Here is a 23,893-nt window from a genome sequence, read left to right as displayed (position 1 = left end):
ACTACCTTGTCTCCCAAGGCCCCTTCTCCTTGAGAACTCCCTACATAAAGCTATTGGAATCACCATCCACCAGGCGGTCCAAGTCAGAAATCCAGACTTCATCATTCATCTGGACTTTGACCTTGACTTCCTAAAATTAATTAACTATTAAGATCCATCTGTTCTATCGCCTTCCCCACATTTCCACCAACACAGTCATTACATCACTCCAAACAACCATCAGGCATAACTTGACTGTCATTGTCATTCTGCACTTATCTTCTAGCATTGGCACAATTTTCAGGAAAAACAGAACGATAATGTGGTGGTTGCTTTATTAGAAGTAAGAGCAGAGTACAAAAGGAGGGAAAAATTCCTTCTAGTTTTGATGGGCATAAGCTTTTGAGAAATACTTTGAGATAGAGATAAAATATTTTCAAAGATAAATACTGGCTAGAAAAGGACACTCGGTGGAAGAAATTACATCAGTAAAAGTGTGGGTATTTTCCAAAATCGGAGTAGTCTAGACTGAATAGTCTTATAGGCTGTGTGTTAGTTTTCTAGGACTGCCATAACAAAGCACCACAGGGACTGGGTGGCTTAAACAATAGAAGTTTATTTTCTTACGATTCTGGTAGCAGCTAGAAGTCCAAGATCAATGTGTATAGGGTTGGTTTCTTATGAGGCCTTTCTCTTTGGCTTGTAGATGGCTGTCTTGTCTCTATTTCTTCACATGGTCTTTCTCTGTAAGTATATGTGACACATACATGATTTATTTATTTATTTATTTATTTTTGTAAGCAGTGAAGCCGATTTGTTTTTCCATCTTGGGAAAAACGGCCCATTTGTTTACTTTTTAGGGTGTACAACTTGATTTGATATACATATACATTGCAAAATGATTACCACAATCAAGTTAATTAACACATCCGTCACCTCACATGATTACCTTTGTGTGTGTGGTAAGAACACTTAAGATCAACCCTCCTAGCAGTTTTAAGTATATAACAGAGTATAATGAACTACAGTCACCATGTTGGAAATTGTACTCCTTGACTAACATCCCCCTACCCCTAGCCCCTGGAAACCACTATTCTACTCTCTGATTCTATGGATATGACTTTTTTAAGATTCAACATGTAAGTGAGATATTGCAATATTTGTTTATCTGTGTCTGGCTTATTTCACTTAGTATGATGTCCTCCAGGTTTATCCATGTTATTGCAAATGACATTATTTCTTCCTATTTATGGCTGAATAATATTCCACCATGTGTATATAGCACATTTTCTTTGCTGAATCCATTGACAAGTTGTTTCTGTATCTTGGCTATTGTGAATAATGCTACAGTGACTGTAGGAATGTAGATACCTTTTTGAAATACTGATTTCATTTTCTTTGGATATATACCCAGAAGTGAGATTGATGAAACATATTGTAGCTCTATTTTTTATTTTTTGAGAAATCTCCATACTGTTTTCCATGGTGGTTGTAACAACTTACATCTCTACCAACAATGTAAAAGTGTTCACTTTCCTCCAGATCCTTGCCAACCTTTCTTATCTCTTGTCTTTTTGCTAATAGCTATCCTAATAGATGTGAACTGATATCTCACTTTGGTTTTGATTTGCATTTCTCTGATAATTAATGATATCAAACACCTTTTCTTATAACTGTTGGCCATCTGTATGTCTTCTTTGGGAAAATGTCTATTCAAGTCTTTTGCCAAACTTTTAATCAGCTTATTTTATTTTAGTTTGTTATCGAGTTGTATGAGTTCATTATATATTTTGGATATTAACTGCTTATCAGATATATGATTTGAAAACATTTTATCCCATTTCATAGATTGCCTCTTTTCATTCTGTTGAATGTTTGCTGTAAAAGCATCTTTTTTAGTATAATGTAGTCCCATTCATTTATTTATTGTTGCTTGTGCCTTTAGTGTTATAGCTAAAAAATCATTGCCAAGATTAATGTTAAGGTTACCCTATGTTTTGTTCTGTGAGGTTTATGATTTTAGGTCTTCCATTTAAGTCCTTAATCCATTTTGAGTTAATTTTGTGGTATAAAATAGGGTCCAATTTCACTGTTTTACATGTGGCTGTCCAGTTTTCCCAACACCTTTTATTGAAGAGGCTTGTCTTTCCCCATTGATACTCTCATTAAAAAATAAGTTGACCGTACATGTGTGGCTTTATTTCTGAACTCCCTGTTCTGTTCCATTGGTCTATGTGTCTGTTCTTATGCCAGTACCATACTGCTTTGATTATTACTGTTTTATAATATACATTGAAATCAAGAAATGTGATGGTCTCCAACTTCGTTCAGCTTTCTCAATATTGCTTAGGCTGTTCAGTTTGTATGTGGTTCCATAGGAATTTTAGGGTTATTTTTTCTATATCTATGAAAAATGCATGGTATTTTTGATAGGGATTGCATTGAATCTGTAGATCACTTTAGGTAGTATAGACATTTTAATAATATTATTTCAGTCCATGAGCACAGGCTATCTTTCCATTTGTATCTTTTTTCGATTTCTTTCATCATTGTCTTATAATTTTCAGTGTACAGCTTTCACCTTCTTGGTCAACTTTATTCCTAAGTATTCTATTATTTTTGATGCTATTGTAAATAGAATTGTTTCCTTAATTTTTCTTTTGGACAGTCGATTGTTAGTGTACTTAACTGCTTCATTTTATAAAGACACCAGTCTATTAGGTTAAGGCCCTAATGGCTCTGTTTTTAACTTAATTACCTCTCTTAAGGACCTGATCTCCAAATATGGTCACATTCTGGGAGTTAGGATTTCAACATGAATTTGCAAGGGAGACAAAATTATCCCATAAAGGGCTGTTATATTTCAGAGTTATGGAGGAACTAGGCTAGAAAGGCAAGTAGAAGTCAAATTGTAAAGAACTTTGAAGTAAGGAATTTGGACATTTTTCTGAACTAATAATCAGTTCAAAAGAGTTTTCAGCAAGGGTGTGCCTTGATCAGATGTACATCTAAGATGACCAACAATAGAGGTCAATAGTCCAGACAAAGGAAAAATTTGGAGATACTAACAGGTCAGTCAGGAGTCTGTCGGAGAAGGCAATGGCAACCCACTCCAGTACTCTTGCCTGGAAAATCCCATGGACCCAGGAGCCTGGTAGGCTGCAGTCCATGAGGTCGCTAAGAGTCGGACGAGACTGAGCGACTTCACTTTTCACTTTCACGCAATGGAGAAGGAAATGGCAACCCACTCCAGTGTTCTTGCCTGGAGAATCCCAGGGACGGGGGAGCCTGGTGGGCTGCCGTCTCTGGGGTCGCACAGAGTCGGACACGACTGAAGCGACTTAGCAGCAGCAGCAGGAGTCTGTTGTAGTGAGGTGAGGTAAGATGATGAAGGTTAGAGTGAAAACACTGCTTTTGCAGGGCAGCAAAGGATGATAAATTTGAGAGACATTTTGTTCACAGAGTTGAGAGGACCTGAATGGGAAACCTCGAGATCCCAGGTCTCTAGCCTGATTTACCGAGGAGAGTAATGTAATGAATTTAAACCAAGAACACACGTTGAGGCTGAGGTACTATAGTCTATCCAAGTGAAAACATCCAGGAGGTGTGGCTCTGTCGTCTGGGAGAGGGAACTGAGCTGAAGGTACAATCGATGTCACTGCTGAGATCAGTCTGGGAGTGTGCAATGGCCAAGAAAAAACACACATCTTAAAAAAAGGAACCATGCAGAAATGCAGAACTATGGGGCAGGTGGAAAAGAAAAGAAAGTAGAAAGAAAGGAAAAACAGAAAAAAAATAGAGTTCCAGTTGTCACACAGGAGAGAGTCAACAAAAAGAAATCAGAAAGTCAATCAAAAACAACAGAGTAAGAGAATTTGAAAGAAAGCATTGAAGTTGGGTTACAGAAGAGAAGTTATGGTGGAGGAGTGGAAATAGAAATGGAACTGCAGTAGGTTTGGGGCTTTCCCAGTGGGTCAACAGTAAGGAATCCACCTGCCAATGCAGGAGATACAGGAGGTGCGGGTCTGACCCCTGGGTCAGTAACATCCCCTGGAGGAGGGCCTGACAACCCACTCCAGTATCCTTGCCTGGAGAATCTCATGGACAGAGGAGCCTAGTGGGCTACAGTCCAAGGGGTCACAAAGAGTCAGACACGACTAAAGCGACTGAGCACACGGTAGATTTGAGAGAGAGGGGAAATTAGAGCATTTCTGGAAGCATGGCTGTGAAGAGAGGAAGGAATTGAGAAGTAGTTGATGGGGGATTATATTGAAGTCTTGCCCTCCCAGCCTGGTTTCCATACCCACAGGGTAAGCAACTGCCTGATAGAGAACTTCATCCCACACTTCAGTCAGGACGACAAGCTGTGTGAGCTCCACTTGGTTTGCCACAAGGCTTTCCTTTGTGCCCCCACAGTCAGTGTACATACTTCTGTCTCAGGCTCTCTATGTATACAGTTCTTATTAAAAAGCTTGCCTTCCCATATTACACCATTAATGCCTCAGTGGCAGAAATGGTCTGATTCATCTTTTTACTCCCTGCCTTGTATCTATGTTATCAATATACAAAGAAGAAAGAAAGGGAGGGAGGAATAACAGTGTTAAAACTTGAGCATTTATTTGGGCCAGGTGCTCTGCAGAGTATCTTTTTTGAATTAATCTTTACATCAACCCTATGAGACGATTATGATTATCTCCATTTTACAGCTGAAGAAACTGAGACATCCATATAACTGACCTGTCCAAAGTCATGTAGTTAGCAAACAGCTGAGTGTGCCCCTGAACTCAGGCATTTAGTATCAAAAAGCCTGTATTCTTAACTGTGCAAAAATCAACTACATTATTTTTAAATTTGACCTATATAAGTGGCTAACCTGGAAATACTTTGAAATGTTTATTTCCTAAAAGAAAAACAAACAGCAACCAGAGCTACATTGGATCTGCTGAATTGCATTTCAGTTGCCTTGTGTGGTGCAAAGCAGAGCATATGATCATCCCATCACTCCTGTAGTGTTGCGTTATGTTCAGCTGTCAGGTTTGCTGGTTTCCTAAATCAACCAGTCACAGACCATCACCTAAAATATTTTTCACTGTCAAGTTCTAGAGCATAAAATTAGCCTTTATTGCTTTGACTATTACTGATTTCAAAGGCCAAAGAATGATTGTGTAGCAAAGGTAAACTGAGACTTGACTAGAAGGGATCCCCAGATGAAATAAATTTTTGCTGATGGCTTGCATTTGAGCACTGCTGTGAAGGAATCGTCAGGACCCTAAGATGTTTCCTTAGGGCTGGGAAGGCTGGGCATAAGCATGCTGGTCAGGTGACTCTCTCCACCCTCAGCACGTCTTCCCATGAGCCAGGCCACTTTATTGAGTCTGGGCCCAAGCAGTAGACACAAAGGGAAGTCTTAGCCCAGCCAGCCCTCTGTTAGGGCTTCAGGTGCTGAAATCCTGGGGATTTCCGGGGTGAGAATCAAGGTGTTTCCTGGGAAGCCTCCAAAATAGTCTCTCCCATGGGCTTCCCTGATAGCTCAGTTGGTAAAGAATCCTCCTGCAATCCAGGAGACCCTGGTTCAATTCCTGGGTTGGGAAGATCCCCTGGAGAAGGGTAGGCTATCCACTCCAGTATTCTTGGGCTTCCCTTGTGGCTCAGCTGGGTAAAGAATCCACCTGCAATGTGGGAGACCTGAGTTTGATCCCTGGGTTGGGAAGATCCCCTGGAGAAGGGAAAGGCTACCCACTCCAGTATTATGGCCTGGAGAATTCCAGAGACTGTATAGTCCATGGGGTTGCAAAGATTTGGACACAGCTGAGCAACTTTCACTTTCATTTTTCATGAATCATACAATGAGGAAGTAAGTTAAGTCAGTGGCTTCTCCTTTAGATGATACGTGTTTTTAGTATAAAGAGACTGCCAGCTCCATTCATAACCTCAAACTTGTATCAGCCATAGTTTGAGATGAAAGAAAAGGTCAGACCATGTTTCAACTTCTCTTCTTTGAAGACACCTAGGCTTTGGTGATCTTTTACTAATTATCACTGCCCTCATCACCCAGGCCTCAGATGGGTTTCTGTACTACAGCCGTCACAGTGGGTTTAGTGAAAAATCTCAAGGTAAGGATACCCTTTGGATGACAGAGTGGAGAATGCAAAGCTGGCCTGCTCCTCAGCAAGTGGATAATTTCCTGAATGAGGACCATGTCTTGTTGAAGGCTATCTGTGAAGCCTCATGTCCTGTACCACGCCCCGCCCCGCCCCCCGCCCCTACCAACAGTCCCTCTTTGACTTGGATACTACTTTAATCCTTCACTTTACAGATAAGAAAACTATAGCTTCGCAAGATTAACTGTCCTTACAGGATGGATTGTGTCCTCCCCCCAAAATATGGTGAAGTCTTAACCCACAATACCTGTGCATCTGACCTTATTTGGAATTAGGGTCTTTGGAGATGTAGCCAAGTTCAGATGAGGTCGTTAAGGTGGGCCCTAATCCAAGATCACACCAGTCAATCCTAAAAGAAATCAACCTTGAATACTCATTGAAAGGACTGATGCTGAAGCTCCAATACTTTGGCCACCTGATGTGAAGAGCCAACTTATTAGAAAAGATCCTAATGCTGGGAAAGACTGAAGGTAGGAGAAAGGGGTGACAAGGGATGAGATGGTTGGATGGCATCACCAACTCAATGGACATGAGTTGAGCAAACTCCAGGAGATGGTGAAGGACAGGGAGGCCTGGCATGCTGCAGTCAACGGGGTCACAGTCGGACATGACTTAGCGACTGAACAACAACAAATTCGAACACAGAGACAGACATGCACAGAAAGGAGACAATGTGGAGACACAGAGGGAGAAGATGGCCCTGTGACAATGCAGGCAGAGACTGGACTGGTACCCCTACAAGTCAAGAAATACCAGGGGTTACAAATACCAGGAGCTAGGAGAGACAAGAAGGAATCTCCTCCCAGATCCTTCTGAGGGAGCCTGGCCTTGCTGACACCTTGACTTTGGACTTCAAGCCTCCAGACCTGTGAGACAATAAATTTCAGTGGTTTTTAGCTATTCTAGTTTATGGTCCTTTGTTACAGAAAGCCTAGAAACCTAATATCACAGAATTAGTCACCTCCAGAATCAGATTTGATTCTGATTCAGAATCATGAATCAGAATCAAGATTCACCTCCAGAATCATGTCTGTCTGGTCCCAATGCCAATGGACTAGGGCAGCATCAAGTATGAACAATCAATTCCACCTCTTTTATAGAGAAAGTACCCTTGAAGTCTGCTTCCGAGGATGAGGATGAATTTGCTAGATGAGGAAGGGAAGAAAGAGAAATTCAAGAACACAAAAGACATGAAAAGAGGATGCTGTGCTTTGAGAATAAACATGACTGTTGCATGGGGTGGAGGAGATGTGTATGGCCAGGAAGTGTGATGGTGAGAAACACCTCCATCTTCTGGGAAAGCCCTGGATACACACTTGCAGGTGGGCTTCCACATTAGAGGAGTATCCAAAATGATGGGATGGCTACAGTCTGTGCCCAAATCTGCTGCCCTGCAATTTGATGTTAGAGCTTTCATGGTTATAAATCTTTCTAGCATGGTCAATGCTAGACTTAGCCAGGGTGAGCTGGAAGATTCCATCAGCAAAGGAATCTACCAGATAAGGAGCGTTTTCCTTCCTTGTCACTAAGCACTGTCTCTTAATTAAGTTGTCTTCCACACACCGGATCAGACAGAAATTCCAAGAAGTCCTTTTCCAGGAAAATGCTTATTTCTGTTCTCATCTCTTCCACAGCCACCTCCTTCCCTTTCTCCACCCCTCACCTCTGGCAACATCTCTCTTAGTCATGGGCTAGTGCCTGGAGGTAAATAAGCCAAGGGACTAGGGAGAGAGCCCCTTTTATCTCAACACTGATGTAGGTGTGTGTGCCCGGAAGGACATGGCCCCAACCCCAGGCAGGTGCAGAGACAGTGCTCAGAGAATGAATCACAGACGTGATCGAGCCAAGCTTTGTGATAAGTGCAGTGAATCCTTTAATCTTGCAGAGAGAGGAGGTCACATGCTAGTTATTTGTGGTAGCACTATGGCACCTCTGGATTCCAGGCTTTGCCTTGTTTCTACCAATAAAGACTCTTTTATTGAACATTGTACATTGGGCTGTGTAGGCAGTGGCCAGTGGTACTAGGACATCTTTAAATGAATAAGAGGAAGAGAGTAAGACCTCATAGCCATTTTTCTTATTTTCTTATTTTTATTTTTTGGCCACACCATGTGGCATGTGGGATCTTAGTTCCCCAAACCAGTACCACCTGCCTTGGAAGCACAGAGTGTCAACCACTGAACAGCCAGAGAAGTCCCCTCATAGCCATTTATAACCTCTATTCCTCATTCCCTGCCTCATACCCAGGCGATCTCAAAGGGCTATCCATCCTTTCTTGTTTTCTCCTGCCTCTCTCTTTCTATCCATTTCCAGAGTGTAGGTGACACTCACCTCCTCATTTTTACAGTCACAGCTCCTGCATCACCTCTCTTGCACACACGCCCCTGCCTTTCCCACCTCCCCTCCCACCCTGCACCAGCAGACTCTGGCACTTCCTCCCCACTGTTTCAGCCGCACAGCATCAAATCAGCTATCAGGAGATTTATCACACTGTGCTGTAATTATGTATTTACTTTCCTCAATGGTGGTCTAACAAGCCACCTCAAAACTCAGTGACTTGAAACAACAATTTTTTATTATCATTCTTGGTCACACAGTTCCGGGGTTTCACTGGGCTCAGCTATGTCGTTGCCATTGGGGCTCTCCACAACCACTGTCAGAGTAGGGACATCGGTAGTATTCAGGGCTGGGATTGGGATTGTCTCCAAGGCTTTGTTATACACAGGGCTGATGCCAAGGCTGAAAAACTCCCAACAGCTGGGGCCCTTTGGGCAGGTCTCCATCTCTCTTCGGTCTAGCCTCATGGTCTGTCCTTCATGGCAGCTTTGGAGTAGTCACACACCTTACCTGGCTACTCAGGACTCCCAGAGGATTGTCCCAAGAGACAGCGAACTAGGCAAAAACTGTGATTACCTTTTATCACCTAGCCTCGTCTCACTGTGCCACTTTTGCCATGGTCCTAGACTACCCATATGCAGAGGAAAGGGAATAGAATCCATCTCTCAACCCCATAGAGGATTATCAAATCACAATATACGAAGAGCACGTAGGATGAGACACATCCATTCACGTGGCCATCTTTAGAAAATACAGCCTACCACAGTTATAAACCCAGGACTTGGCAAAATGCCTGGCATTTAATGTTTTCTCTCTAAATATAAATGGCCGATTGAATGGATGACCCTTATCCCACCCCCACCCCCCCCCCCCGTTAGACCTTATTATCTTATGCCCAGCTCTATTCTTGCCTTTCTCTTTAGCCCTTCCTACATTCAATTTATCCTTTACCCTACTTTCTGAAGAACTGTCTTTTAAATCCTGCATGTCTCATTTTCAAAGGTTCTGGTAGCTCTCAGTTGCTTATGGCAGTATGATGATATTGTCTTAGCTTGTGATTCTGTAGTGTTTCTGTGAAAATGGTACAGAGATACATACCCATATACATATTTCAATTTATCTCTGGACTGAAAGAACAATATGTCTGGCATGTGTATGTGTTACTGTCTTCCAAATGTGCAACGTCTGTTATCTGTAGAAATTGTCCTGAGTTTGGGGTTATTGTTGTTGTTCAGTCACTCAGTCATGTCAACTTTTTGCCACCCCATGGTCTGTAGCACACCAGGCTTCCCTGTCCTTCACCATCTCCTGGAGCTTGCTCAAACTCATGTCCATTATGGTCAGTGATGCCATCCAGTCATCTCATCCTCTGTCACCCCCATCTCCTCCTGCCTTCAATCCTTCCCAGCATCAGGGTCTTTTCCAACGAGTGGCATCAGGTGGCCAAAGTATTGGAGCTTCAGCATCAGTCCTTCCAATGAATACTCAGGACTGATTTTCTTTAGGATTGACTGGTTTGATCTCCTTGCAGTTCAAGGGATTCTCAAGAGTCTTCTCCAACACCACAGTTCAAAAGTGTCAATTCTTCAGTGCTCAGCTTTCTCAACTCTCACATTTGTACTTGACTGCTGGAAAAACCATATCTTTGACTGTATGGACCTTTGTCGGCAAAGTAATGTCTTCTGCTTTTTAATATGCTATGTTTGTCATAGCTTTTCTTCCAAAGAGGAAGCATCTCTTAATTTCATGGTATCATAGTGATGGATTAAAACATCATGTTTAATTCTGCTCCCTCCTGTAGTCCCACAAAAACAATAGCAGAAGGCTAGAAAGGGCACACGTTCTTATAAGACTGGACTGAAAAGAGATAAAACATCAAATTTTTGGATAGAAAGCCAACAGAGAGCAATAACTGACTCAGGATTTGCAGTGTTGAAGCTGCTTTGCACCAAAAAACTTGATTAGGGCTTAGGAGTTGGAAATTCCAAATGCCTCTGAAATTGCGGAAGAAGGTGGTGTTGAACAATTAAAATGAGTGAAAAGTCTACATAAGAAGTAGACTAAAGGTAGAAGATTAAATGCTTATTTTCTTGGAGAGGATGAACCAGGATGACTGTGGACACAGAAGAGCAGGCAAGTTGATTATGTGATGTGTGGTAAAAAGAGGGGATATAATAGAGACCTACACATGGAACAGTGAGATATCTGGGCACCTTTTCCTACTAGGCTAACTAGGTTAAATGTTAACAGATAAGTTTTGACCCATGTACCCATTACTCAAACCAGTCAAGAAATGGGTGGAGTAGAAAGTGTACCCAGATGATTAAGGGGAAATGTCAGAGAGCAGGATCTAGGAAGCATCAGGTCCTGATTGGCACAGAGACCCAGAGGGCTACAAAAATGTGTCCCAGAAAAACATGAAACAGCGAGTGTCTGGTATGTTTTAACAAAGTTCTGAGAAAAGACTTAGCCCTTAAGTAAAGCCTGAGGGTAAGTTTTCAAGCACATTGAAAATAAGTTTTAAAAAGAATAAAATAGTACAGTTGTTAATTCCAGGGCGGAAATGTTGTAATCCCAGTATACTACATGGATCAGCCATAAATGAAATGTACATAGTCATCGTTGTAAATTTTAAAAATTAAGTTTAGAAAAATAAAAAGAGAAAGAGAAGGAAGGGAAGGAATGGGGGGAAAAGGAGGACGAAAAAGAAATCCTTTTTAAGTGTTACTTACATTAAAAAGTTTTGGAAGCTCTTGCCTATGAGATCAAATCTAAATCCTTCTGCATGAAATTTAATGTCTTTCAGAATTGTATGTGTGTGTATGAGTTGCTCAGTCATGTCCAACTATTTGTGACCCCATGGACTGTAGCCTGCCAGGCTCCTCTGTCCATGAAATTCTCTGGGCAAGAATACTGGAGTGGGTTGCCATTCTGCTTCATGCTAACTCACTATTGATCAATAATACCTGATATTTTCATACTCTATGCCATGCTCATCTTTTCCCTCCTAACCTGGCATTTTCCCTCTTACCTACCTTCTGCAAATCTTATCCATCTTCTAACATCACTTATACCCTTACCACCTCCGTAAAGCCTTTCTTGACCATCCCCAAAGAGGGACCTTTCCCGTCTCTGTTACTGGCTGGATCCAGTTAGTTAATTGGGCTCTCTGCACTTCAGCTTTCAAAGCATTATGTTCTATGAAAGGGGCTTGCAAGTTCCTCAAGGACATATTCTCCCACAGTGGCTCATGTGGTGCTACAGATCTGTTTACATGGTAAGAACAGTAACATTTTTTGAACAAATTAATAATTAAGCTACTCCTCCTCCTGTCTCTGTCATGCTAGGCTTTTGTTGTTCCTTCCGCTGAGCATCAGGGATTTGTTGTAACTTTCCATTGATCTCTGCTTGTGTTGCTGGGCTGTGGCTACTGACTCAGTCATTGCTTGGATGCCCTGCCCCCTCCACGGTCAGAGCCCAGAAGGTGAGGAAGGTTTGGATGCAGATGGAGTAACCACACCATGATGCTTTAGTGGTGTTTATACTGCTCTGGAACATTTGTTCCTACCAAAGCCGAGTGGGACCAGAAGTGGCAGGTGCAGAGCTGTGGCTAAATTCTTAATTCCATTTAAGGGAAATAAGAGGAAAAGCAACAGGATTATCAACTCTTTCAAAGTGATTGGTCTCATACAGACCTTTTCCAGTTAGATCCCAGGCATATTCTTGCCCAGAGACCTCACACTAGCAGCACCCACCTTTTCTAAGACCATCTGCTTGGCCCCCTGAGTATGTCATCTATCCACCCACTTTTTGTATTCCTTGGTGCTGAGATCCCCCTGAGCCTGTCCCTGTAGCCAACACACTCCATCTCTGATTCTACTTGTCAGATTCAGTCCTCTGAAGAGCAAGCAGACAATGAGGGTGACAGTTCAGTTCAGTCGCTCGTCGTGTCTGACTCTTTGTGACCCCATGAATCGCAGCACGCCAGGCCTGCCTGTCCATCACCATCACCCAGAGTTCACTCAGACTCACATCCATCGAGTCAGCAATGCCATCCAGCCATCTCATCCTCTGTCGTCCCCTTCTCCTCCTGCCCCCAATCCCTCCCAGCATCAGGGTCTTTTCCAATGAGTCAACTCTTCACATGAGGTAGCCAAAGTACTGGAGTTTCAGCTTTAGCATCATTCCTTCCAAAGAAATCCCAGGGCTGATCGCCTTCAGAATGGACTGGTTGGATCTCCTTGCAGTCCAAGGGACTCTCAAGAGTCTTCTCCAACACCACAGTTCAAAAGCATCAATTTTTCAGCGCTCAGCCTTCTTCACAGTCCAACTCTCACATCCATACATGACCACAGGAAAAACTATAGCCTTGACTAGATGGACCTTTGTTGGCAAAGTAATGTCTCTGCTTTTGAATATGCTATCTAGGTTGGTCATAACTTTTCTTCCAAGGAGTAAGTGTCTTTTAATTTCATGGCTGCAGTCACCATCTGCAGTGATTTTGGAGCCTAAAAAAAATAAAGTCTGACACTGTTTCCACTGTTTCCCCATCTATTTGCTGTGAAGTGATGGGACCGGATGCCATGATCTTCATTTCCTGAATGTTGAGTTTTAAGCCAACTTTTTCACTCTCCTCTTTCACCTTCATCAAGAGGCGTTTTAGTTCTTCTTCACTTTCTGCCATAAGAGTGGTGTCATCTACATATTGATATTTCTCAGTTTCCCTTAAAGGAAAAGCGGTATAAATAAGTAAGTATTACTTGCTTGTTAAGTAAGTAAGTGTTAATAGCTCAGTTGTGTCCAACTCTTTTCAACCCCATGGACTGTAGCCTGCCAGGCTCCCCTGTCCTAGGAATTCTCCAGGCAAGAATACTGGAGTGGGTTACCATTCCCTTCTCCAGGAGATCTCCTGACCCAGGGATATTGAACCTGGGTCTCCCACATTAAGGCAGATTCTTTGCTGTTTGAGCCACCAGGGTCTAAAATGCCTATTCTGTGGCCACAGATTCTTGTTTCTGGGTCACAGTTCACTGAGTCCTAGAATCTTAGAATTGAAAGAGACCCTCATGGCCACCCGGATAGTCTCCATAGTCTGCTGCATCTGATTACAAATCCCTTCAGCTTGTCTGACTTGTGCATTGCACCACTCCTGCTCACATTCTGCCATCGAGAGGAGGGACCTCCCTCAGCAAGTCATTGACGAGAGATCTAGAGACAGGACAGGAAGATCTGTGGGCAGATGGGTGATTGAAGGGTTTGCCTTAAATGTGATAGTTCTTTATTTGGGGTTGGCCAAAATGTTCATTCAGGAACATCTTATGGAAAAACCTGAAAAACATTTTTGGGCGACTGCAGTATTTTATAATCACAAACCCCCAAGAGAATATGAAGCAAGATTTTAGGTCATCTCCTCCAGAAAAGGGCACAGAAACATGATATTTTGAACATAATTTTAATAGGTTCAAAGACTCCTCAAACCCATCTGCAGAAGCCAAGTTAAGAATTCCTAACTTAATGTTGTTTTTGAGAACCAAGCAAATGATCTTGATCCATGGACTAACATGTTTGTATGTTAAGTCACTTCAGTTGTGTCTAACTCTGTGTGACCCTTGGACTGCAGCCTGCCAGGCTCCTCTGTCCGTGGCATTCTCCAGTCCAGAATGCTGAAGTCACTTGCTGTGCTGTCCTCCAGTGGATCTTCCTGACCAAGGAATCGAACCTGCATTCCTTGTGTCTCCTGTGTAACAGGCAGGTTCTTTACCACTAGCACCACGTGAAGTGAAAGTTGTTCCGTCATGTCCGACTCTTTACGACCCCATGGACTATACAGTCCATGGAATTCTCTAGGCCAGAGTACTGGGGTGGGTAGCTATTCCCTTCTCCAGGGGATCTTCCCAACCCAGGGATTGAACCCAGGTCTCCTGCATTGCAAGCGGATTCTTTATTAGCTGAGCCACCAGGGAAGGCTACCCGCTCCAGTATTGTGACCTGGAGAATTCCATGGAGTCGCAAAGAGTCAGACACGACTAAGTGACTTTCACTGGAGCAAACTAGCACCACCTAACAATAATTAAATAAGCCTGACCTGAGAGGGGCAGGGGTCAAACCTTGGAAACTAAACGTTTATCATAAGTTGTATCACTTCCTATCACTCGCATCACCCACCTGGACCAACTGTATCTCAGAGACACTAAGAAGGTTAAAAAAAAAAAAGAAAAAGAGGCAGCCTTGCAAGTTATTTTGTGGGGCTGTGTCTTTCCTTGATATACCTGCCACATTGTGTGGTGAAATGAGACATTCTTCACCGTTGTGGGTTGGCAACTCCTAAGTTGCTGAAGGTTCATGATTCTCTGGGCTCAGAGCTCACACATGTTGCACCTTTCAAAAGCTTCGTTTCCCTTTTGTTTGAAGTTTTTCCCAATGACTGAATTAAATATATTCTCTGTTGGCAGGAATGAGACAATTGGGAAAGGTTTTTGTACATTCTTACTCACAATGGTTAGATAGCATCACCGACTCAATGGACACGAATCTGAGCAAACTCCAGGAGATAGTACAGCATGGGGAGCCTGGTATGCTGCAGTCCATGGGGTTGCAAAGAGTTGGGCACAACTTAGCAACTGAACAACAACTCTTAAAACCAATATTGTTTGCTGATTATTGGAAGCCTTATGGTGGCAGCTGCAAAGCAAAACCCCCAGGTAAGTGCTCCCTGTAAGAACAACCTTGAGAAAGTCATGTGGCATATTCCATCATATATTTGGGCTGTGAAAGCTCTCTTGGGCTTCCCAGGAGGCACAGTGGTAAAGAATCCACCTACCAATGCAGGAGACGCAGGAGACGGGGTTTGATCCCTGGGTTGGGAAGATTCCCTGGAGGAGGAAATGGCAACCGGCTCCAGCATTCTTGCCTGAGAAATCCCATGGACAGAGGAGCTTGGCAGGTTATAGTCCACAGGGTCACCAAGAGTCAGACATGACTGAGCACACCCACAAGCTTTCTTAAGTGTCAGGATGTTACTCCTGGGAACACGTGCTTTCCACAGAACTCCATGGACAGAGTCAGTCCCACACTGACCCCTCCCCATATGAAACAATGTTGACTGCTGGACCAGATGTTTGCAAAGGGGAGAGGTGTTGGGATGATTATCAGGGTCTAGTCTATGAGTCACTTCTTACCAGCCCTGAAAAGAAGTGTTCTATTATGCAAGGTGAGAGGAGACAAGAAGCAGATCTTTTTTCTCAATAGTAACTCCTTGGTCTGAAAGGAACTAATCCATTCTTCTGCCTCCAGGCAACACAGCATTCAGATTAGGTTTTTGTTCTTTTTCCCCCCCTGCATTTCCAAAGGACATTCCAGCCTTCCTTAACCTTGCATTCCAGAGCTTCACAGAGCCTGTACTCAGGAAATACTTCCTCAGGTTTAACTTAAATCCTTCTCCCTGCAACAGGAGACCACTGCTGTCCTCTGAGGATTCAGAGAACAGCTGCCTGGCCCCTTGCCAGTCCCACCATCCCACGTTCCCATTGTTCCGGGGAGGAAACAGCTCTGGGCATGTGTTGATTGGCTCCCTACCACCCAGTGGGAACCCAGGCATGAACCCCAGGCTCCTCTGAGGGGTTACTTTGCATACTTGGGGCACTGTTCTCCCAGGACTCTAAAATGATCACAAATGACTTATCAGCCTCTGCAAACAAAAGTCTCTGCAGGGGCTTTGAGAGATGACATAAAAGAATGCTTTGCATCTTTATGGTGCTTTACCTAACGTTTGCGCACAGGCAAGTTCCACTCTAGGTATAATAACCGTCATTTTAAAGATAAGGAAATGGCTGGACCAACACTGGCACAGATTAGAACAGGGGAAACCAGGAGCTGGACCTGAAATCATGATGCATCAACATTCCACGGCACCAGTGGTGCTTCCTGGCAAGAAAATAAAGCCCTGGTTCACTGACCATATATTTCTTATCTTTGCAATTCTTAGTCTAAGGAAAAGAGAGGCAAATATGCTGCAAGAAGGGGGACCCCTTCCAGGGCCCAAGAGTGGGCTCTTGTCTAACACCTGGAAGTGAATTGTTAAGAGGAGACACACGTGCTGACAAAGCAAGAGACTGTTGGGAATGGGTAGCTGGGTGGAGAGCAGGCAGGTGAGGGAACCCAGGAGAATGATTCTGCCACGTGGCTCGCAGTCTCAGGTTTTATGGTGATGGGGTTAGTTTCTGTGTTGTCTCTGACCAATCGTTCTGACTCAGGGTCCTTCCTGGTGGCATGTGCATTGCTCAGCTAAGATGGATTCCAGTGCAAAGGATTCTGGGAGGTTGATAGGATGTGCGGGCTGGCATCTCTCTTCTCTTTAATACTTTATTTCTTGTTGGTTGTGCTGGGTCTTTGTTGCTGCAAGCAGGCTTTCTCTAGTCGTGGTGAGTTGTGGGGCTATTCTTTGTTGTGGCCCAAGGGCTTCTCATTGTGCTGGCTTCTCTTGTTGTGGAGCCTGGGCTCTAGAGCACTTGGGTTTCAGTAGCTGTGGCTCTTGGGCTCTAAAGCTTGGGCTTAGTAATTGCAGCAAGTGGACTTCAGTTGCCCCATGTTATGTGGAATCTTCCCGAACCAGGGATCGAACCCATGTCCCCTGAATTGGCAGGAGGATTCCTATCCATTGTATCACCAGGGAAGTCCTCTCTCCTTTTGTCCTTTCCCAAATTCTTCTGGTTGGTGACAACTTGTTAATTCCTCGTTCCTTACCAGGACCTCCTGTTGTTAAGATAGCTCATACAAGTGGCTGCCCTCTTGTCTGGCCAGGGCAGGCAGTTTCGGTCAGTGTTTTCCCTAACAGATATGCAAGGAAATGGCCGTGAAGACTCACTGAAAACTGTGAACATATGGAAAGTCTTTCTTCAGTCACGAGAATTGTGGAATTGGTGGTGGAGTAGGAAGTAGGAAACTGACCCCACATCCCAGGGTGAGCAGAGGGGCTGTGGAGGTAGATAGATCTGATTTCCAGCTTCAGCTCCATACGTGCAGTGTGACACAGACAGGTTTCACTCAGCTCTGAGCTTCTGCAGCATTATGTATGAAATCAGAATAATCATACCATTTCCACAGGGTTATTTTGAGGAGTAAAGGAAATAATATAAAGTGCTTAGCGCAGGGTCTGACAGGAAGTGCTAAAGAAATGTTATTTATTTTGTAGAGTAAATTGAGCAATGAGATTGAATGAAGTTAAATTAGGAAAGGTTTCATGGAGGGAATAAGAGTGGGGTCAGAATTTGGAGAAGGAAATGGCAACACACTCCAGTATTCTTGCCTGGAGAATCCCATGGACGGAGGAGCCTGGTGGGCTACAGTCCGCAGGGTTGCAAAGAGTCAGACACGGCTGAGCGACTTAACTAACTAACTTTCAGAATTTGAAAGCAGGATTGGGGCTTGGTGAACAAGATTAGAGAGAGGGCATTATTTCTTTGCCCTCAGCTTCCCAAAGGCACAGAAATGTCAGTCTTTGAATGTGGATGCCCAAACTGCCTGTCTCCATGGACTTTACCATTTTTAAACACACTGAGGCATGGTAAAATAGCAGAATGTCATCAGAGAGGCTGTGGATGGATGGCTTATAGGAGACATGGGGAGACACCAGCATTAAAGCAAAGTCTATCCCAGAATGAAGAATAACTTCAGTATAACTCCATTAAAAATTGAATGTGCTGTAATGTTGAGCTATTCTTAGTGTGGATAACTGCTTAAAAGGTTAAGTTTAATGGCTTGGCTTGCTTGCCATAGATCTGCTGCTTCTGATATAGATGAGAGAGATGACCTCTCCAACACTCTACAAATTATTGGAAATAGGGAGATTGCAATTCTTGGAACTTTCCTATTGATTGGTTAAGTAAATCATCTGCTAAATAGAAATCTAATTTGAAAGGTATACATTTAATAGAATTAATAAGTGAACTGATTAGGCAGAATGTTAGAAGGAACCCCAAAATGCCTTCATTGATTGGAAAAGTATCAACTGGCCCCAATGAGAAAGGATCCAGGAGGCTTCTTTACCACTAGCGCCACCTGGGAAGCCCCAAGATAAGAATTACTAGGCTCATTTTACAAAGGATTCAGCCTAGTGGCATGCGCTTCCCAGGTGGCGCTAGTGGTAAAGAATCCACCTCCAAGTGTAGGAGACACAAGTTCAGTCCCTGGATGGGGAAGATCCCCTGGAGGAGGAAATGGAAACTCACTCCAGTATTCTTGCTGGGAGAATCCCATGGACAGAGGAACCTGGTGGGTTACAGTCCATGAGGTTGCAAATGTTGGACATGACTGAGCATCTGAGCAGCAGCAGCCAAGGAGTATAGCTGATTTTAACCCAGCTCTGACTGACTCCAAAGTCTGACTCCATGGTCTTTCCACCTCACAGGTTTGCCTCAAGAAAATGGAATATTATTTAATTTTACTGAGCGATTATACTCTATGTATGGGACTGGAATAAGCTAGGGCTGCAAAGTTGTATCCAGATCATGAAGAGCGTGGAATCACTGAGTGTAATGTTAAAAGATGAATAGGCAATGGGCAAAGAGGGTTTTAGAGTGGGGTGAGAGTGCAGAATAATCAGAATTTTCTTTTCTAATTTTAAGACTATAATTCAATATAGGAGAGAGTAGAAGATATGAAAAGCAAACAGGAGGAGACAAGTCCTAGTTCTAGCAAGTTAGTAATAAAAGTTGTTTTGTTTAATTCAATTTTATTTTTTATACAATTTTAAGAGATGGGAATACCAGACCACCTCACTTGCCTCTTGAGAAATCTATATGCAGGTCAGGAAGCAACAGTTAGAACTGGACATGGAACAACAGACTGGTTCCAAATAGGAAAAGGAGTATGTCAAGGCTGTATATTGTCACCCTGCTTATTTAACTTATATGCAGAGTACATCATGAGAAATGCTGGGCTGCATGAAGCACAAGCTGGAATCAAGATTGCTAGGGGAAATATCAATCACCTCAGATATGCAGATGACACCACCCTTATGGCAGAAAGTGAAGAAGAACTAAAGAGCCTCTTGATGAAAGTGAAAGAGGAGAGTGAAAAAGTTGGCTTAAAGCTCAACGTTCAGAAAACTAAGATCATGGCATCTGGTCCCATCACTTTATGGGAAATAGATGGGGAAACAGTGGAAACAGTGGCTGACTTTATTTTGGGGGCTCTAAAATCGCTGCAGATGGTGATTGCAGCCATGAAATGAAAAGACACTTCCTCCTTTGAAGGAAAGTTATGACCAGCCTAGATAGCATATTAAAAAGCAGAGATATTACTCTGCCAACAAAGGTACATCTAGTTAAGACTATGGTTTTTCCAGTAGTCATGTATGGATGTGAGAGTTGGACTATAAAGAAAGCTGAGTGCAGAAGAATTGATGCTTTCGAACTGTGGTGTTGGAGAAGACTCTTGAGAGTCCCTTGGACTGCAAGGAGATCCAACCAGTCCATCCTAAAGGAGATCAGTCCTGGGTGTTCATTGGAAGGAATGATGTTGAAGCTGAAATTCCAATACTTTGGCCACCTGATGCGAAGAGCTGACTCATTTGAAAAGACCCTGATGCTGGGAAAGTTTGAGGGTAGGAGGAGAAGGGGATGACAGAGGATGAGATGGTTGAATGGCATCACCACTAGTTTGTTCTCTATATCTCTTGAGTCGCTTCTTTTTTGTTATTTTCACTAGTTTGTTGTACTTCTTAGATTCTACATATAAGTGATCTCATACAATATCAGTCTTTCTCTCTCTATGACTTGTTTCACTAAGTGTAATGCCCTCCAAGTTATCCCTTTTGCTGCAAATGGCAAAATTTTGTTCCTTTTTATGAATGAGTAGTATTCTGCTGTATGATTGTCCATATGGGTGTGTGTATGTATATATATTTTTTCCCTATCAATTCATCTGTTGATGATGAATGTTGGTGGACACTAAGATTGCTTCTATATGTTGGCGATTGTAAATAATGCTGCAATGAACACTGAGGTGCATGTATCTTTTCAAATTAGTATTTTTGGTTTTTTGTTTGTTTTGGGTATATACTCAGGAGTGGAATTGCTGAGTCGTATGGTAGTTCTGGTTTTAGCTTTATGAGAAATCTCCATGCTGTTTTCCACAATGGCTGCACCAATTTACATTCCCACCAACAGTGTACAAGGGCTCCTTTTCCCCCACATCTTTGGAACCACTTGTCGTTTGTCTTCTTTTTGATGATAGCCACGCTGATAGCTGTGAGGTGATATCTCATTGTGGTTTTGATTTGCGTTTTCTTGACGATTAGTGATGTTGAGCATCTTTTCCTGTACCTGTTGGTTATTGGCATTTCTTCTTTGGCAAAATGTCTATTCAGATCTGTCCATTTGCAATTGAGTTGTGTGTTTATTTGATGTTTAGTTGTATGAGCTGTTTACATATGTTGGATATTAATCCCTTATCAGTCATATCATTAGCAAATATTTTCTCCCATTCAGTAGGTTGTCTTTTCACTTTGTCAATGGTTTCCTTTGCTGTGCAGAAGGTTTTAAGTTTAATTAGGTCTCATTTGTTAACTTTCACTTTTAAATCCTTACTTTGGAGATGGATCCAAAAAAATATTGCTGTGATTTATGTCAAAAATTGTCCAGCCTATGTTTTCCTCTAGTTTTATGGTATATGGTCTTACATTTAGGTCTTTAATCAATTTTTGGTTTATTTTTTTATAAGGTGTTAGAAAATGTTAGTATTAAAAATGTGAACCAAGATAGTAATGAAAAGACCTGCAAAAAAGGGGCACATTCTATTTTCCAAAAATAGCCATAACAATATTTCCCATCCCACATGTTCTTCCAGTAACTTATCATTCCCCTTCAAGAGGCAGAATCTGTGACTCCTTCCCATAAACCTGGCAGGGCTTTGTAACTGCCTCAACTAACAGAATATGACAAAAGTGACATTATGTGACTTCCAAGGTTAAGTCACAAAAAGTGGTATTGCTGCTATCTGGTTCTCCCTCTCTCTGGATACTTGTTCTTAGAAGCCAGCTGTTGTACTACAAGAAAGACGAGGCAACACAGAGAGGTCTGTGTGAACAGAAACTGAGGCCCCTAGCCATTGGCCCCAGCTGAGCTTCTTGCCAACATCAAGCAGCAACAAATGGCCATATGGAAGTAGATCTTTCAGCTCTCATTTGAGCTACCCAGATGAAACCACATGGAGCAAAGACAAGCCTTCCAAACTGAGCTTTGCCCCAATTGCAAATTTGAGGGCAAAATAAATTATTGGTATTGTTTTAGTTAACTGTTGGGGTGACTTGCTATGCAGCAATAGATTGTTGTTGTTTTGTTGCTAAGTTGTATCTAACTCTTTGCCACCCCATGAACTGTATAGCCCACCAGACTCCTCTGTCTATGGGATTTTTCAGGCAAGAATACTGGATAACGTTGCCATTTCCTTCTCCAGGGGATCTTCCTGACCCAAGGATTGAAACCACATCTCCTGGAATAGCAGGCGGGTTCTTTACCACTGAGCCATCAGGGAAATGCAGCAGTGGATCACCAGGACAAAAAGGGCCAGTGGAAGAAAGAATTATTGGTGTAGCAACCAATAGGCATACTGATGAATTCTGGTCAGATGGTTACAAAGGTTGGTTTTATTTACTCGATTGTGTCTCCATTATTCTGATGATAGAAGATTTTTAGAGTTGGGAAATATGTGCATCTAAATAACAAAGTACTAATCATAGCATTTATATAGTATCCACTCTAAAGGGTGGAGATTGTGATTTAGATAATTGTCCATAATGATGAAGGATCCAATGGAAAACAAATCTGTGTTGGGAGTCTACTATATGTCAGGCAAAATGTTAAATTTTCCACCTGCCTTTTCTCACCAAATCTTCACAAAACTCCTATAAAATCTTACTGTTACTTTACAGGATCAGAAAAGGTTAGAAAATTGACCTTTAAAAAAAATCATCTCATGCCAGTGAGTGGTAGGGGCAAGATTCAAGCTCAAGTCTGATTCCAGAACTGTTTATTTCACTGCATTGTCCTACATATTTGTCAAAGGTGATTTCTCTTTGGTTTTCACACGTGTGCTGTCAATGGTCTTTGAGTTATTCAGAATGGATTCCTTTTTCTTCAGCAACAGCATGTTTATTTACCCTTCTTGGCTACTATTTTTTACAAAAGGAATTTGCATTCCTGGTGCATACACAATCCAATGGTGTTGAAAGCAGATGGTCCACAAGTATGCTGTGAGACATGGGGAATCAAAATTAAAAGAAAATTTTGTCACAGTTTATGGAGTGCTGTGGTGCTTTGTATATGCGTACATACAGTGGAGTGTATGTCATAAACAGAAGTGGCTTCTTTATTAAGTTGGCTATTATCTTTATTAAAGGTATTCTTTCAATCAAAGCTAAGACATTTTACCCAATGCATGAGTGTCTTATAAGTTGGGTTCAGAACCCAGCATGAGTTGCACAAAATATGCAAATGCCTGTCCTGATCAGTCTACTTTAGAATTCTGTCCGGGGCATGTGATTGTTTGAATGGGAAGAGTTCCCTGAGTCATTTCTTGGAGGGAAAAGATATATAGAGGGCAAGAGGTGAAAGTCTCTACCTCTGAAAGTCAGAGGGTTCAGTGAGCAGGAGAAATGGACATTTAAGCTCGTCCATTCTGTCCTGGTACTGCCACTGCACATGGTGACTTTGCTCAAGTCATTAACCCCTTGTTTTTCTTATTAGTTCCAGGGGGATAATAACACCAAGCCAGTTCTTCAGAAAAAGTCATCAGTGTTTGTGCAAACCCAAAAGTCCTTTCTTATAAACAACACTCTCTTTTCCTGTTTTTTCCCCTGACAGCAATGCATTTCTTTCCTCAGCATGCCATTTTCAAAACCTTTGACATTTCACTGCACCTCATCATTGCCTTCATTGGGGATCATGCCAATTTGTCAGTTTTAATCTGTCCAAAAACCTGCATCTGCCAGCATAAACCTTTTTATTTCTTACATGTTGATACAAAGATTTCACACATTGATTTTTGCATAGCTCTGATTTCATGCAAGCTAAGCAAACAGTGACAGGTTGGTACTTGAGGTAATGAATGCTCTATCAGATTAATACAAATCAATGGCATTGGCAAGTTTTAGATGAGGCACAGGGGGTGGGGTCTGGAGAGCAAGAGCTGCCAGAACAAGACAGATGGTCAGAAGCTGACACTCTTACCTCTTTATCATGATGGGCTCATTAACAGATTTCTCTCCTTTGGGTCTTATTTGAGTTTCTTGGCTTTAAATGGCACCCCACCATCTTGGAAAAAAACTGATGTACCCTTCTCATGACCTGGCATAGAGGACCTTCTAGTGTCGAAGATCTATTTAGCAGCCTGGAGGGCTAGAACTTGGGTAAGTGGAT

At 42.5% G+C, this 23,893-nt stretch overlaps 1 long non-coding RNA gene across 1 annotated transcript in view; it reads left to right on the top strand.

The window, feature by feature from the left end:
• Positions 1-22,773, top strand: part of LOC101903557 (uncharacterized) — a 250,125-nt gene extending 227,352 nt beyond the window's left edge. The window contains exon 6 of the long non-coding RNA XR_003029449.2: positions 21,933-22,773. This is a non-coding gene — a long non-coding RNA (uncharacterized lncRNA). The remainder of the gene's footprint in view (positions 1-21,932) is intronic.
• Positions 22,774-23,893: the final 1,120 nt, after the last annotated feature.

This window comes from Bos taurus, chromosome 15, assembly GCF_002263795.3.
Source record: "Bos taurus isolate L1 Dominette 01449 registration number 42190680 breed Hereford chromosome 15, ARS-UCD2.0, whole genome shotgun sequence".
NCBI classification, from domain to species: Eukaryota; Metazoa; Chordata; class Mammalia; order Artiodactyla; family Bovidae; genus Bos; species Bos taurus.
Note: the sequence above shows the minus strand (reverse complement) of the source record. Positions and strands in the feature narration are given on the sequence as shown.